The 18,097-nt window shown below is 42.8% G+C and overlaps 1 protein-coding gene across 2 annotated transcripts in view; it reads right to left on the bottom strand.

The window, feature by feature from the left end:
• LOC125024053 (ephrin-A2-like) overlaps window positions 1–18,097 on the bottom strand; it is an 86,746-nt gene that overhangs the window by 51,443 nt on the left and 17,206 nt on the right. The gene's annotated exons all lie outside the window — the stretch shown is intronic.

Genomic DNA, 18,097 nt, shown 5'->3' with positions numbered 1-18,097 from the left:
TTCTGTACAAGACCCGGCCATACATATGGTAAATAAAATAAGTCATAGCTGTACCTCCCAAGGAATGCACCAGAATTTAATCACGCCAGCGTTGTATATCATCAGAGGGAATGTTACAGGTCCCCAGACAAACATTAAGAGCATCATATAGACGGGTGCAGCATCCACAAATTCACATGCAGCCGACAGACGCAGTAGTGTAGAAAGATACTCCGGCACCAACACGTTCCAACGTTAAAAAAAAAAAAAAAAAAATGACACTTTCAAATAGCCTGGTCAGATGAGCCGCGCACACTCGAGCCGAACACTGAAATTATTTCATCATAGTCCAATGATTCAGTCAGTTCTCTTTCAAAAAGAGCAGGGACAATGGGTTTATTCTTTATTTCATCACTGATGCTCCGACGCCTGTTTTTTACGCGACTGACAGCTGAAAAGAGTCTTTCAACAGCAGGCTACAATTTGTTAAGGGCAGGGTGACGAGGGCTTCTAGGAGAATATTCCCTTTTTTTTTTTTTGGAAATACTGTATGTCACTGGGACGTCACTCGTCCTCGGCACTAAAATATGGTTCATGTTCATCTCTGTGATGGAGTGAATTAGCAGTCATGTTTTTCACGTTACGACCTGGCACTTGTGGGGAATTGCTGACTTATATGAAGACAGATGAAACCTCCTGGATGCAGGCCATACGATTTCCAAAGAGTGGCTTTGAAGCTCAGTTTGGTGGCTCTGGGGTGTTGTCACCATCTTGGCAGAACCTGACACCAGCTAATTCTTGGCTAATTCAAAAATGAGAATGCGCTTGATTACGTGGCGCGACTTCACCTGCTACCAATGTGCATGTAGGAGGAAAATAAACTGTTGAAACGTCAAGACTCCAGCGTGGGATGAAAGTGGCCCCATCTTGAATGATGTATAGCTTCAAGCCTTGATATACACCGATCAGCCACAACATTAAAACCCACCTACACCAGACCAGACCAGGCACCCCCACCCCATAGCTTACAACATTTTGTTGCCAGACACCACAGGACACCCTCAGAAGACCCTGTCCATTCTCTCAGTGCGTTTACATGCAGAGCTTAATCGAGCTATGCTCAAAATTCGACTTTCTCGCTACAGTCCTTGTCCCAGTTTACATGCAGCGCAAGAAAATCGAATAACTGTTCTCCTCCTCCACACTAGGTGGCGATACGTGTCTTTTCAGCGGGTGAATACCACGTCAATACGGTACGATTTCCGGGTTGACCTATTACGTGTTATAATAAACTAGAGTCGTTCATGCGGTAGACCGGCATTTCAAACAACAACCAGACGGATAATAGTACATTTTTTACATCGGTTTTCTTGGACGTGTTTGTTCCGGGGTAACACGCCAGCGCGGCGATCGTGGAGCATGCGCACATGCATTATCCGATTGAAAAGTCCGATTCAATCGCATTATCTGGGTGTCTCAATCGGATAATGAGAACTCCGATTTTAATCGGAGTAACGTGTTTACATGCACTTAAGTTCTCCTGTTATAGTCCGATTAAGGCAATAATTAGTTTTTTTCACGTGCATGTTAACGCACTGTCTGATGAGTCACAACTGTTTTGAAGACCTACACAATATGGAGAAGAATATCTTATCGTTGTCTAAAATGTTTTTATTATGTTATACAAGAACTATATAAAATTATTCTTAACCATTTTTGGTGGTATACGAGTTTATTTCCGCTGTGAAGGTGGTTATTTTAACGTGGAAGCGAGTGGGAGCTGATTTGATTTTAGACCAAGCCGTTTGAGGAACTGTAGTTTTTGGCTTAATTTCCGTCCGTGTAGGTTGCACCTTAAGACTTAAGACTTGAAATTGAACCGAATTTCCTCCTTTCCTCGCCTAAACAAACTAAAGTTACTGCACCCTGACCTTAATCTTAAAAGCAGACGCCAACCGGGAAAATAAACATCCTCATCATGTGGTACACAAGAACCAAGAGTTTGGGAGGGGAACACTGAATGAGTGGGGAAAGGAAGCCTTCTGACTGGGGAGGCTCAGCCACAGCTATACTGGTGCAAATATAATCGTCTCACATCAGCCAAAGTCCTTCGCTCAAGGTAAATAAACGCTAATTTAATATGCAGTATTGACCATGCGCAGCTGCCTCATCAAAGCATAATTTAATGGCTTTACGGTTTAAATTTCCTTGAAGGAACTATAAAGGAAGATAGAGACAGTGTTTATACAGTTCAAATTACATCAGTTCCTATTGATCGTTAGGGCAACTTACAGTCTTTCGGTCAGTGCACAGCAGGAAAACGTTCAATTCAGGTTTTCTTCATAATAAATCAAATAATAATAAAACATTTAAATACACTTGGGTGCCTTTGAGTTATTAGAAAACTGGAGATGCACAAAAAATAAGCACCACGCTAGTCCTCTAAGACTGGTCTTATTCAGCTCTGCATAACATGAATGAAGCGTAATACTTGTCTACAAGGTCATACTAAATATATCTGTGCATACCCTTAATGTGTGTTGGATGCATTTCGCTTTTTAATGAGAAACAAGCGTTGTAAACCGCATTGGAACTCCCACACATTTGTCTCCTGACTGCTATGAGCATCCGCACCGATGCAAACACAACATTCGCGCCCTGTGCCGCCGCTTTTCCCGGAGACTCCGGCTACGCACGTGACGACGCCGAGTTGAAATGCGTGGCAAACGCACACATTTAAAACGTGCTCCCGCAGCAAAGTAGACAGGGCGACGTATTGGACATGACACGCTGCTTTAAACAGGCTAATTAGTCAGCGGAAAAAGTGTCAAACCGGAAAGATAGAAGCCCACTCCAGGACGGTGATGATTTAATAATACTCAGTGAGCGAATGAGATAAAACGCCCTGCCTCTGTGATCTGCCTCTAATCCACATCTGATAGCAGCAGTAAATACCAGAGCTCACAAATGAGGTTGAGAGGATTCCTACGTCTCCAGCGACTCGTTTTTCACTCGACTCATCATTCTTGCATCTCTCTCTCTCTCTCTCTCCTCCGCTACACGTTTTTGTCAATAAAATAGAGAGCTATTTGGTTACAGTGGCATGGGAACACTAAATTGACTTGGAGACACTTTTTAAGCATCTGCTGTGTGTATCCTGCGCCGTCTCTGCCTCACACCGTCTGCTTACTTTCCGTGTTATGGAGCGCTGCTGTACAGTGAGCGGCACAGTACGAGGTATCATTTTTCAATAGCCTGCCCCATTTCCATGTATCCTTTTCTACCCTTTTTTCCCTCTGTTTGCTGCTCATTAAATAGAAAGCTATTTAGTTACATTGACAAGGAAACTCTAAACTGGCAAGGGGACACTTTTTTCCCCGTGTTTGGTGCATATTTTCCCTCTTTCCTCACCTCTGTGTGCTGACAGGTACATTACGCTTCTTGCTTCTAATGTGAATTATTTGGACAATGTAAACCACAGTTGGTAGACTAACTAGAATCCACTGGTCGCCAGAGGCGAGGCTCCCCGTGACCCGTTCATTCCACAAATTAATGGCCTTTCCAGACCTTGTGTTAAGATCTGATCTGGGGGATCAGATTACATAAAAGACAAGTGAGAATGCGCTCAGGACGCGCCGAGATTGCATTTGTCCGATCTCTGACCGCATTTGGAGGTGGTCCGGGTCGCATGTGGGTCGCATTCCTTTAGTAATATGAACTTGTCCTGAGTTGCACTAAAGACTGGCTGTGCTCAACAGGGATGCTATGCCTCATTTGTTCAGATAAAAACACTATTATAAATGATCGTGAAAAGGAAAACAATACGGTAAATGACGTCTGATCATTAGTAATGAGAGCATTTTAAATTGTTCTGTCCTTGTAGCTGTTAACCAACTAATGAATTCATGTGAAAGTATTTAATATAAGTACACGAGTGTGATTCTGTGTTAATTATTGATGTGGTTATTTTCTCGGTCACCAGTGTTTTTGTTTACTTTTATTAACGGAGGTACATGCAGAAATGTATAGGGTTGAAGTTATAATCTGTGCAGGTCTAACTAACGTCAGGGCAGAGATCAATAAACAGTAACTTAAGGTGTGCACCCAAGTTGCGATGCACACACATAAAACAGAGATGATCTTAGTTCTGGAGCAGTGGTAGAGGACCACTAAAGACAGGAGCTGTAATAATATTCTACTGCGCCCCAGATGATGTTGCTTTATATTAGTGCCAGATTTGAACACACATCACTTGCGATGGGAAAGCCAAGATCGGACCTTAATGCGAGATCTGAACAGGTCCTGAGCGCAGATCACCGTTCAGACATTAAAGGTGTACCTTCCATTATCCAATCACAAGTGGTCATATATATATATGTGTATGTGTGTGTTTTCACACCGGGCATTGAAGTGAGTCAGTACGTTTACATGCACGTTAAAAAAACAACAACAAATTATTGCCTTAATCCGACTTTAACTGGACAACTTCAGTGCATGTAAACACATTACTCTGACAAAAATTACAGTTCTCCTTATCCAATTAAAACACTGAGATAATGCGATTGGAAATTGATTTTCTCTGCCATGCATGTGCTTAATCAGACTTTAACTGGATAACACGTGTGCCCCAACCGCTGCGCTCACATATGATCCTAGAAGAAAAACATCTGAGAAAGCCGGTTGCAGAAGAAGAAGGTAAACAAGACTCGGTAGAATAACCACCTGACGGATAGCGCATATCTTATCTGCACCATTAAAAAAGCTGTACTATTACCCATCTGGTTGTTTGAAATGCATGAACAACTCTTGTTTATTATAAGATGCATTAGGTCAACCGGAAATGGAGCCGTATTAAGCCGCTGACAAAACACATATCACCACCTAGTGTGGAGGAGGAGGAAGAGAAGGAGGAGGAGGAAGAGGAGATGTTCCTGTCAGTTATTCGATCTACTCCGTTGAATGTAAACTGGGACACACACTGGGAATTTTGAGCATAGCTCAATTAAGCTGTGCATGTAAACGCACTGAATGTTGCATCCACTTGTGACCTTGTGACCTATCACCACGATGTTGGTTATTTAAGAAACCTGCACGAAGGTCAGATTATAATTCTAACCCTGAAAAAATTAAATTTGTTACCTCTTGCGTAAATGTATATATTAGTTCTATTTGTTAACAGCTACGTGGATAAAAGACATTAATAAGCTCCCCACACCAATGAACAGACATTACTTTACCTACTTTTTCCTTTTCAAGTGACCATTAAAAATAGCAGTTGTTATTTTTCCTGAATGAATGATGCAAAGCTCTATTCATGCAAGAGGACGCCAGCTAAGTAGGGGGTCCGTCAGTGTTTGTGTCACACTACAAAAGCCGTACAGAACACCTCCAAATAGGGTTTTCAGAGTGACGGGATCTCAAATGCAACATTAGGGTGCCTTGATTTGATTAACACCAGCAACATTAATGCCAGGTCTAAACTTAGTCTGAAGGACTTAAGATAAAAAAAAAAAAAAGATTCTCAAAAATAGTCTTTTTACACGATGCATGTTGTTAAAAATTAAAACGAATAATCAAAATGCTGCTTGGAGAAGCCTGGGCATCAAAGTATTCCAGCCTACACTGTGCACAATAGTCAGTGTGGGTTGAACAAGCTTCAGCTCAACAAAAAGTGGACACATGCAACCGCCTCAAATGCTGCACAATGTTTTCAAAGAACTGGAATACGTCATTAATGTTCAACTAGCAGGTTTAAATTTGGATGAGGATAATCATCTGTTCTTTACTGTTCTTTAGAGAATTAAAAATAAATACTATAGAATTACTCAAAGATGTTTATCTTGAGCTAAAGTTTTTTGCTCTTGACTTTCTTAAACGGACTTGACCCAATTGTGCGTTCATGTGACCTCAGGATAAACGGACCAGACTGGTAAAAATTCACTTCAGAACAACAAGTCCGAAAGCTGAGGGAAGATTTTGTTACACAACTTGCCGCGTTGTTGATGTCACGGACGCATGAACGTGGCAGATGGAAGTAACCCTAACCCCGATCTGGCAAACGTTACGGTTATGTCATCGCTCCCACAAACGTCTCACGCCATATTTTTGAGAACATACAGACGTTTGTCAAGATCTGACCTAAACCGGATCGGGTTCCTTTGCTGTTTGCTGTCGTGTAAATACTGGAAACAGGTACCAACGCTTGAAGCAACACATCTTGTTTGTGGCCTTTGTGATGTTTCTGCATTGATTATTAGAAACACACTTCCCAATTTGAGAAATTAAAGAAGGAGCATGTGAGCGCAGCACGAGTAAAACAGCATTTCTTCTAGTTTCCCATGATTTGACAAAGCCAGTTTTGTATCAGCTTCTCATCTGTTCTTGGTAGTCTTGCAGGAATTTTTGTCGGGACGGTCCAAAATTGTGGGTGCCAGAAACACAACCAGACAAGTAAAACTAAGAAGTTTGGTTACTTCATTCACACAAAGAGAAAATCCTAATTTTAATAACCTAATTTTACACGAATCAGGCATAACATTATGACCACCCGCCTAATATTAGAGTCTTTTGGGTCACTTCTCCTCTCAGTGGTTTTAATGTTGTGGCTGATCGGTGTATATTAAAATGAGAAAAATGTTCGCAACAGTTTTTATAATAACACACTTGGACACACTTTATCTTGTGCTTCTGCCTCTCCTTGCTTTACTGGCCATTAAACAGAGGAGCTGTGTGAGTGTCTTTTGCTTTATTAAACAGAATGGGCCACGGTCACCCCCATCTCTTTTTGCAGAAAAACACCCTCAAAGTAATAAGAAAAAACACCAAGATCCCAGGACAGGGAGCCCAAATGTTCGAGCTTTGAAATTCTAAACATCAGCCTAATGCTTAAATCTAATGCATTCCTATCACCAGCTGCACTTTGATGTAACTTTCGCTCTCCTCTCCTCCTCTCGCTGCCATCTATTAAACAGAGCTACAGCGGCAGCAGTAAGTTACCCTAAATGAGTTATTTTTTTTAATCAAAGCAATTCCCGTGGGTGTTTCTTCTTCCTGCTCCGTTTGCAATTCATCTCATATCGAGCCAGCCATCGCCGGATCCAGCCACAGACGCGCCTTTAAGAGCACTAATGCTCTCTCGCTCCCTTCCTTTTTTTTTCTTTTTTTTTTTTCGATTGAAACATCTCCTTAAGTTCTGCCTCCTCCATCCTTCCTCACCTCCTCTGCTCGCCGTCCATTAGCGCGTCTGCTGCCTGCGTGCGGCGGCCGTGGCGGAGGGCTAAACTGTGCATGCAAAAAGCCGCGTTCTTGTTTAGGTTCTTCCCTTTTTTTTTTCTTTCTTCTTCTCTTCCTCTTGACGTGGACTCAGCTGACTGTTCCCAATGCTCACTCACCCATTAGATGGAAGAGAGTCTCCCTCCTTTTCGTCGCCGTCCCTCCCCGCCTGCGTTTCTCTTTTTGTCTCTTCATGTTCTCTTCTAGGCTTGTGCGTGTTCTGCTTCACTTTTGCGCCCTTTTTTCCTCCCTAACAGTACATGTCTCACTCTCTCCTGCTCTTATCCTCCTTCCTGTACATGTTTTTCTCCTTTTTTTGTGGCTTATAGCTCGTCTCTTTTCCACTTCTTGTCTTTTTTTGTGTGTTGCTCTACATGTCCTCTCCATTACTTTGCTCTGGTTACCTATAGCTGCCTTGTCTTCTCTTTCTGTTTCCTCCCCCTATTAAGGCATCTGCACAGGGGCAGTCGTGTTAGAGGTACTCAGGTAACAGTGCACTGTAAAAGTACAAAAGAAATTATATAAAAATATGAATAAATATGAATATAAAATAAGCAGATGAGCACCATCTGCAAAATTATCCAGAGCAACATCGTACAGATCGGCTCCTTTTAGAGGGTTTTAATATTAATTAAATCAATTTAATATTGATGCGTGAACGTGTGTCCTGAGATGTGGATCGCAGTATTTCTTTAGCGGTGTAAATGATAAACTGTGCTGCAAAGATATAGTGCCATAATGACCAGTTTCATCACGTCATCACCCATGTCATCGCTTGTGTGTGTGCGGGCCGAATGTGCCGAAGTGTGGTACGGGCCACTTCACGGATCGGAGAATTTTTCTCTGTAATATAACGGTATAAACGCGTTGCCTGAGAGGTCTCAACATACCGCAGCTCGACAGAACGCGCGCAAATAGAGAAAAGGAACGAGCGAATCAGGAAGAACTTTTCATGCATCCTACAACACGCGCTGCATGAGATCCAGATTACACACTGATTTTGCAAAGTTATGCTGATGTTATGTTGGTTATTATGTTAGCTGTCTATTATATTCATAGTCAGGGCTCTCAAGTTTTGAATTTAGCTTGGAGTGATATTATTATTACATTTTTTACTGGGGGTCAGAATTACCCACCCAGATTCATAAGCAAATATCCTGCATAGTTCCTAGACTTTAATAAGAAACTATTGTAAATAATAATAATATAAAACAAGTGCATATTTTCAGCGTTTGTGGGAAAGCGGGGCTTCTATTTTACCTGGCAACGACAAATACTATTTCCTGATTGGCTGCTGATATTTTCTGATTGGTCGCTAATTGAAGCAGAGCAGCCTGGCTTCACCTCATCTATTTATAGATTACTAATCTATGTGCAGCAACATTTTATCATTTTTCAGCAAGAGAAATAGAGAGAGCACGTGAGAGCGTGCATGTGTCTCGAGAGCCCTGTTAGTAGTTGCTTTCGGATCCATAAGTTTATGAGCAAGTTCAGCTTCTGTAATGTTTTTGTGTGGTTGTCACCCAGCCAATCAGCAAAGACCAAGGCAACATCCTAAATGTTAAATGTGGTCTGCAAGGACCGCCCTCTACACCAACGCTGATACGCGTAATATGTGGTTTAGGCTTCTGCCTCAATTTGACAACCCAGACCACACGCAGACCCTACCAGCGTAGGCTGATGTGCGCCTCCTCAGAAGAGCCATGACTGGTTCCGGCTGCTTCTCCATCTCCGCATTTTTGAATTGTATTGTTTTGGATCAATAATGATGGAACAAATGGAGGAAAGGTCAACCGAGGAGGTTTGGAGATACAAATATTTATCCGACTGTTTAAAAAAAAACAAAAAAAGACACGGCGCAGGCTAGAGAGAGCCAGGCTGACGAGCAATGCACAAGTATGAATGGTGCAGGCTACATGTTTAGTTTACAGTGTCTATGTCCCGCAGTACCTTAAATGAGCCTTAACTGCTTTATCTGGTACCACAAAGAAGTGGTGTAATGTTGATAACGTGAATGTTGACAAATGCCTGAATCAGCATTTATGATCTAGTGGTCTAAATACATGTTTCCACTTTTTTTGTTTTGTTTTACCACTTAAGTTCAACCATAAACAGTGAATTTATACATGAAAATTAAAAAAAAAAATCAAATATTTTATGAAAGTAAAAAAGTCTTCTCGTGCCGTCCTACAATAACACTATAGAATTGGAATTGCAGATTTCCAAATTTTTCACCCTATAAATGCTTACATTTCCAGAACACTTCATCAGAATATGATTTTTCTAACGTTTCTGCTCGTTTCCACCCACCGGCCGCAAGTGTCAACAACTCTAAAAGTCATAAAGCATATAGAGCGTCCAGTCCCAGTAGTCCCTAGTACATTAGGCAGTTCATCACTTCATAGGAGAACATCCTCTAATGATTTTTCACAATCCTAAACATGATGCCAGACACTTATTTTCACTCTAGTGTATTCCCTAGCTTGCTAGTTGGCTAATAGCCACTGTTGATAAAGGCTGATAAATGTTCCTTTAAAGATGAAACAGTTTTTCTTTTAAATCATAAAGTTTGCAACCAAATCCCCCCTTTTTTGTCACAGACACAAGCAAAGATGAAAAGTCTGAATCGACCAAAGAAAAGTTTTGGGAAGAGAAGAGACATCAGACATGAGACGGAGACAGAGAGGAAAAGAAAGCGAGAGACGATTAGCATTAAAACAAAAAGTCTATTTAGGCCTAATTACTACACACTTCTTTGGCATTTACACCCAATAAGTACTATTTAACAATAACCCAAACACCTTGCATTATTCTAGCACCATAACAGAGTATAAATGCACGAAACACATTCTGCTTCCTCTTCCATAATTCACATCCGAAATGATGCAAACTCAAACAGGAAGCTGCAATGAAGAAGGTGTTTATAATTTGACTAAATAATGGATGATTCACTTTGGCAGCGGAGACACGTGAGGAGGTGGAAGGAAAGTGACAGGCAGTGGCTACGCAGAAAGGGAGCGCTAGCAGAGAGAAGACGAACGCAGGGGGAGAAACGAACAGAGATAATACACGGCGTGCGACAATTAAGATCTGTGACACAGTGGTGGGAATTAAAATGTTTGCACTCCTGTAACACCGTCAGCGTCGCGGCTGACACTTCATAAAATTAGAGCACGTGCATCAGAAACGGAGGAGTTGTCTGCTTTTATTCCGCGCGTCCGTCTTACTTGTCAAAACCTGCCACCGCCGACGGTTCAAGTGAGCTGCCCGACAGCTCGCTCAGAGATTTGGAGCGTGTTATGCTAGCAGCGGCTAATACGGCAGGGATGATGAGTGAGCTACAGGAGTTCAGCGGAGTCACTTATTTCTGAACTCTGGTCCGGAGACTTCAGACCCAGCCGACGCTGACTCCTGACTTTTACAGCTCAAATTAGCAAGAATAGTCGAGGGAAAGAAATGTAAAGGAGAGGAGAGGAGAGGGGAAGTGAGACTCGGCTGAGTTCATCCGGCCTTGAACCGTCTTTATAAGGAGATGAAGGTGGAGACAATCAGGAATGGCTCATCATTCATGTTTCATGCTTGAATGAACTTATTGAAAACTTAATCTGATTATTATATGATATATTTTAAAGGATTTGAGTAGATTCGGTACATAGTGGTTTCCTGTAGGCTGTTTTTTTATGCATACTGAGTCTCCACTTACACACATCAAACTTTTCAGATTTATTCCTAACTACATTCTGCAGGTATTTACAGAGAGGATTTATCATACATGATTTATATAACATTTTACTCCTAAAAACAAAGCAAAAATAGATTTTTTTTTTTTGGGCTGTTAAAACCCCCTCTGTAAATAGCTGGAAATCTAATATGTTAACAAAACGAAACAAGAATTTTGAACCTTACATCAGCCGTCACTCAGACTTCTGTCCTGAAAATGTATGCAAATTAGCACAAATTTAAGTAAGTAAATAACTGCTCATTTGCATATTTAAATATAAAGTCACAGGAAACTTGTAATAGATTAAAATATTGTGTTTATGTAAATAATCAACTGGAGAAGTTTCCTGGTGATATCTATTAGTTAAAAATTTTACCCTATTCACCTGTAGTGTCTCGACTTCTACAAGTCTTTTGTAGAAGACGTCCTCAACTCTGCAATATAACATTTTCAACTAAGGCAATTAAAGGTTCAGTGTACCAGTGTTGTGAAGTGGAGGGGAAGCAGCATCAGAGAATATACTCAGGTATACTCAGTCACCTTAAAATAGTATTTAAATGCAGTCCTTGAGTGGCCGTCCTCTCCTTTTCTCACTTTTCTTTTTTGTCTCCGGCCATTTCCCTCTTTTCTCCCCTTCCTTCCTTTTGCACTTCATGCCCCTCTTTCATCGCATCTCTCTCTCTCTCTCTCTGCCTCTCTCCGTCCTCCCACTCCTGTACCTCGTTCCCTCTCCCTCTCCCCTCCCAAGAGGGAGTGAGTAAGTGTATGGTTGAGTGGAGAAGAGAGGTGGGTCCTGCCCTCCCAAATTCTATTTCAGAGAAACTCGAGCTCAGAGAAGCATGTCTGCCATCAGAGAGCAAACGCTGGCCTGCTTTTACAGTTTCATAAGCAGCGCCGGGGCGCGCATAGATAAACGCGAACCAATAAATGCGCCAAAGCAAAAAAAAGAAAAACAAAAAAAAAAAAACACAGACGTCAAGTGTTTCGCCCCGCGTGCTTCCCCTAACACTCAGCCATGTAATGAAACGTAAAGAAACGTCAGCAAGTGAGCGTTCCCACGCCTATACATGATTTATATTAACACACACACACACACACATGCGGAGGTAAACACATGTGTGCACACGAGCACACACACACACGTACTCAGATGACCTGTTCTTTCCGCTTTGCTTCTCTGGGTGAGGTCTGTCTCTTTGGCCTGACAAGTAATGGTAGCAGCACACACACACACATACACACACACGCACACACACACCAAGAGGGGCTGGCAGAGGGGGTATGAATTATACATCCACCCTGTCTCTATGCATTAGATAGAAAAAAAAAGAAGAGATGGAGGGAGAGAAAAAGAAACGGCAGCAGAGTAAGTAGGCGATAACGTGTTCCTGATACGTAACATGTTATCCCGGGGTAAAGAGGAGAGAAAGACGAGGAGGCTACATCCATAAGCCTCTACGGTACGGCCTTAAGACAGACACTTGCATTTGTTTTGGGTGTGTGTGTGTGTGTTTTATGTGTATGTGTGTGTATTATGCATTGGTCCACAGCTGGATGTAGGAATTGCTCCCAGCAACATCTTTCTGCTGCTGTGATGCTCATTGGTTCACAGTTCAAAGAGTTCTTTCCTCTGCAGATGGGGAGGGGGGGGGGGTGCGCACACACACACGCACACACACACACACAGAAATGCATGCATTCACACACACATGCACACAACCAATTTGGGTGGAATTTTTTATTTTTAGACTCCCATAAAGCGCCATCTTCATTTCAGATGTGTCCGTTCGGTGGAAAACAAAAAACCCAAAACAACAAGACTTGGAAGCTAAAGGGTTTCAGGGATGTGATTTTTCTTTTTTTTTTTTTTTTGTTCCGGAGATGCAAACCAAATCGACTGTGGTTCAAAAATGCTGCGAGGACTCCCTGTCCGTCACCGCTGTCAGGAGAGATTCCTCACGTCTCTCAAGAGTCAGCTTCTCGGGAATAAAAATAAATTCACATGTTTTACGGGCGGAAGCTGCCCAGTTTGCGGCGACACTTTTTTTTTTACATCCTTGTTCGCTTATATTCAGTTTGCCTTTTGATATTTTTTGCTGTGTTCAGTCCGCGTTCGCTTCATTAGTTTGCTTTCATTGATGACAGGGCCTTTTATCTGCTTCTTGATTTTTTTATTTTTTTTGTGTTGTTTTTAATCTTAGCCGGCCAAATTGCCAATTTTTTCTTCTCGCATCAATGCTTCATTAAAGATTAAAATTCACTCTTTCCCTCTCGTTATATATATATATATCACAGAAGACAGGCTTAGACTAAAGCGCCGTGCATGTTAAAGTAAATGTTTCTGAATACTACCAAGAATTCCTCATTTGTACACCCCATTGACTCGCGCTCTTTATAAAGTCTGTTTAATGCTTCATGTTACATTTTCCCCACATACAGCGTTTCCTTGTTTTTCCAGATTTGAGGAGAATTCTGCCTGACGCTGCACCTACGAGAATTTAATCTTTAATCTGGATTTTTATCTCTTCTTGTTTGGTTTTTAATGCCGCTATCACTACCGGAATAAAATCTGATTACAAAAAAAAATAAACAATGAAAAAAAAAACAGATAAAGTCTGAAAAGGTTTCATGGGGACTGAGTAGGGAAAAAAAGAGTAAATGGATTAACAAATCAATGAAACAGCAGCTAAGATGAGAACAACAGTTAAGAGATTTTCATAATGCTGTTTTTGTTTTTTTTATCCTGAAGGCCTTCATTAAGCTTCTTTCTTGGATTTAAACCCCGAAAATTTGTCCCACCGCATTTTCTTTATGGAGCCAAAGCAGCTGAGCCCTGCGTTGCATCCACACATCGCATCTGCACGGCGAAGATGGTTCTGTTCCTTGATTCTGCAGCACATTTAGTTTGATTCATAAATCAGCATCTATAACTGAACGGTCACGCGTGCTCTGCACATGCTCCGTGCAAAAAATAAAAAAATAAAAAAATAAAAAAAACACAATTACAGCCAGTGTATGCAAACTCATGCATGCAGACCCGCATTTGAATAATTTCTCTTTTTTCGCATTTTCACAGGGAGCGCGGGAGGCATCGTTGAGAATGGGAGTGTTTTGAAGGGCTCAACGCGCCCTTTATCGCACTCACAGAAACACTCAGAGCATCGGTGGAAGGGGGGAGGGAAAGCAGTCATTGCTGGAGAAGAAATGGAAGTTTAGTGTTAGGAGTGAAACGGAGCCCCGGCGTCATTAAAGTAGACGAGCATAGAGAGCACATGTAATGGAGCTGAAGCTGAGTTCAACCAAGGCGACGAAAAAACGCTGCGCCTGATTCTGCGCGTCTTCGTCTTCTCTGTACGTTTGCCTTGTAAAGGCGGCTTAAAAATCACCACGAGCGCGGCCTGGGGGTGCCGGCCTGACATGCTGCATGACATCCTTCTCTGGAAGGATTTCATCCACAGTGGTTGCCCGAAGTGGTTGCCGCCGCTTGAATTGGATCGTCCCAGAACTTTTCAGGCATTTCGGCAAACCCTCCGTCGGCGGATCATTTGGATGCAGACGGAGGCGGTTGGTGTCACAGCTGGGAGACACGGCAAGACACAACAAGGCCATCAACAAGCAGGAGGCTCGATTTTGAGAAAAGGGAGATGCTCTGCTGAGATTGAAAGAGACTGTTTAGTGCCAGGTGACGGAAGGGGACTTCTAAGTAATCGGCCACAGCCTATTTATTTCCTCTTCACTGGTGTGAGGTGAACATCTTTGGATTTATTACCCTGTCACTTTAAAATCCCACTTACTTCCAACCTTGTGTTCTTGTGGGCTAAAATATACTTTGCTGCCATAAAACATCTTGCCGTTTACAAGATTCTGAGCCAAAAGTCCTGACTATTTACCCAAAGCATCAAGAAACACTTTGAGAATGAACTTAAACACAGAACTTTGTGAATGTTAAGTACAATTTCTTGTCTCACAGGGAACCTTTCACTGCCAGTAAGCGGGTCATATGTGATCACGGTCTCTCATGCAGCCCACGTTTAACCAGCGTTCAGTGACCTAGCAGGCAAGGTACACGCAGCGCGCATGTGGAGTGAAGCACAATGAAAGTCACCACTTAGCTCCAAAATGAATATCTCTTGAAGCCTTTAGTCATTAGCATAATAGAGGAATAAGTGGAATAATTATTACAGAACAAAAAGAAAATACAGTTTCCAAGCACGAGGTTGCTATGGAGATAAGAAAAGTCATTGCAACGACCTTAGGTTACAGGCTGCGGGCAGGCAAATCAAACGCTGATGATATTCAGTAGGCTTTGTCTTTAAGGCCAGCGTGAGCAAGCGAGTCACACACACACCGATCAGCCACAACAATGAAACCACTGATGAGAGAAGTAAATAACATCAATACAGTGTTCCGCTGGAAAACGCTTGGACCTGGCAGTTATTCGTGTGGATGTTACTTAGACATGTACCATCCTCCTAGACCAGATCAGACACCGCTACCCTGTATGACACTCCTTGATGGCAGAAGTCATCTCCCGTCACATGCACAAAAAAACGGTTTAGGAACAACTCAAAAAACAAGGAAAACAGCTCAAGGCCTGTGAATTGACTAGATCTCAAATTGATAAAGTATCAGTGGGTTGCCCCCAAAGGCCCCCAGAGGACCATGTCCATTCTCCGATGACTCAGAGATGACGAATACTTTTAAAGTCACAAGAGAGGTGGTCATAATGTTATGCTTGATCAGCCTTTCTTTAGAGCAGTGGGATTAAACTACCACCACCTGTTGACTAATTGGCCATTTGATACTTATACTAAACTGGAACAGTGACAATGACAGGTGAAGTGAATAAAGTCCCTTTCACATCAGCACCAGGTCGACTCTAGGTTTTTCACTCGATGTGACCCAGGTCGAACGACCTGGCAATCGGCCCGAGATTTTATCGGCTCGACTCGCTTTGATATGAACAGGAATGCCACATTGACCCGCTAATTTACACCATGACGTTGATGTACCTGTCACATTGTGATTTTGTCACTGGACGGCCTGTCAGACTCTGTCATTGTAGAAGCTCCAGGGATGAGAGCAGCTCAAAAACACAGCAAAGTTTTGGTCTACTCCCTTAAGAGATTGATCTCTGAAGGGCAGAGATTTTTTTCAAACAAACAAATCAAATGTGTTGTTACACTGTCGGTAATGGAAGCGCATAGGTCAATTAGCCCTACGTCACAATCGGGAAATCGCACTGGGGAATGGCACACTCTTTTATCGATCAAAGCACAACAATAAGGTGGGTCGACCCGATCTGACAAATCCTGGTATTTACGATGTGAAAGGGGTATAACACTGATCATCTCATTACTATGAAATGCTCTGCAGGGAAACCTTGGACACCCACCTAAAATGTATTTGTGGGCAGGCATTACACTCTGCCACTCCCTAACGGCAGCAGCCTCCACCAGTAGGACGATGCCCTCAATCACACCGCAAAAAACTCGAGTCTGTCGTGTTGACCCAATCTGGCATCTGTGGTTACGCCAGAACAACCCCAGGTCAAAGAAAACCCACCTCACAACCCACATGACCTCAGCTAATTGAGCCATGATGGTCTACTGCACCACCTGTAAACTCCCAATACATCAATATATTTCTTCAGTCTTCTGCAGAACCCTATTGCACTGCTAGGACAAGCCTTTCTTTCCATTGTACAGTATTTCCTGGTAGGCACAAGCGTATGAGTGCATGCAGCCAAATTCACAGATGTAGTCAGTCTGGCTTTCTGGAACTCCCCGTGTACACAATTACATTTTCACATTATCTAACACCTATCCAGCACATTATTCACACCTCCACCCACATTCGATCAAACTGACCAACAATTACGCAACTACGGTTGCTATGAACTGTTCACAGTTTTGTAAATTACCGCGTTACACGGTGTCAAACTGGAGGCTCGTCTTTTCCAGGTTTTGAACCCAGGAATTCTTACCACGCCATGATTTAAACGGGGGAGTTAAACATTGGTCAGCAGTTTAAATTTTGCCTACCTACACGGTTGCGAGCTGATGCGTTGACGTGAGGTTAAGGGGTCTACTGAAACATCAGAGAGCATCGCAAATAATCTGCTAACACAGAATCATCGCTCACTTACCATCAGCTCACTGGCACGCTCAGTTTTCCTGTTTCTCGGCACGCAACAGCGCCGGACTCAAAAGCACGTATTCCTACATACATTAAAAACACACACAGATGTCGTTTCCTTGCTCGTTCCTCATCCACTCCCCGCAGACATCCCACCTCGCTGATCAATAATTCATCAAACTAATCTTCAATAATGTTCTTAATCAAACTTTCATGCTACAAGATAAAGGAGAATTAAAGAAGGGGACCGGGAGGCGTACACATAATGCAGCATGCATGAGGGGGTCACTTGTAGGAGGCGAAGGACGAGCAGATACGGCGGGATGAGTCAAAGGTTGGCGGTTCTGTGCCGAGCAGTTAGCGGCATCAGAGGAGACGACGGCGAGAGGAGCCTAACTATTCGGCGACCCCTGTCCGCTAATGGCTTTAATGAGCTCTCAGGAGTCACGGCTCTTTAAGGGAGGGGGCAAACAGAGACAGAACGAAAGACATGAAGTGAAGTAGATATGCAAAGCGATTAATGGCGAGTGACTTAATAGAGGTGAAAAGAGCGGCTGGGGAGCGATGGGAGCGGAGGTGCCGCGTATACATAGGCACAAGCTAAGCCACGCACACACACACACTCACACACACACACATCAGAGTTGCACAAATACACGCACTGGGTCATCCATCAACGTTATTCACCAATTCACCAGAGCCGCAAGGAAACAGCCGTTTACAGCACTCGCCGTTGCCGCCACTGTAGACGGCGTGCTTGTTTTGTTTAGGGTTGACCCATTTTAGATAAACAAAACATCAATAACGCTTTCCTCGGCAAACGCGCACACACACGCGCGCGAGCGCGCATGCATGCGGAGGCGAAACCACGCACCCCTTCGTCTCCCAACTCTCTGCGAGAGGAAGTCAGCGAGGGTGTTTGAAGTGTGTTTGATCAAACAGGGAGTATGCAGCACCACTAGCGGATGCCACAGCCTATACTCCTCA

Source organism: Mugil cephalus, chromosome 17 (genome assembly GCF_022458985.1).
Source record: "Mugil cephalus isolate CIBA_MC_2020 chromosome 17, CIBA_Mcephalus_1.1, whole genome shotgun sequence".
Taxonomy (NCBI): domain Eukaryota; kingdom Metazoa; phylum Chordata; class Actinopteri; order Mugiliformes; family Mugilidae; genus Mugil; species Mugil cephalus.
This window is presented reverse-complemented; position numbering and strand designations above follow the sequence as displayed.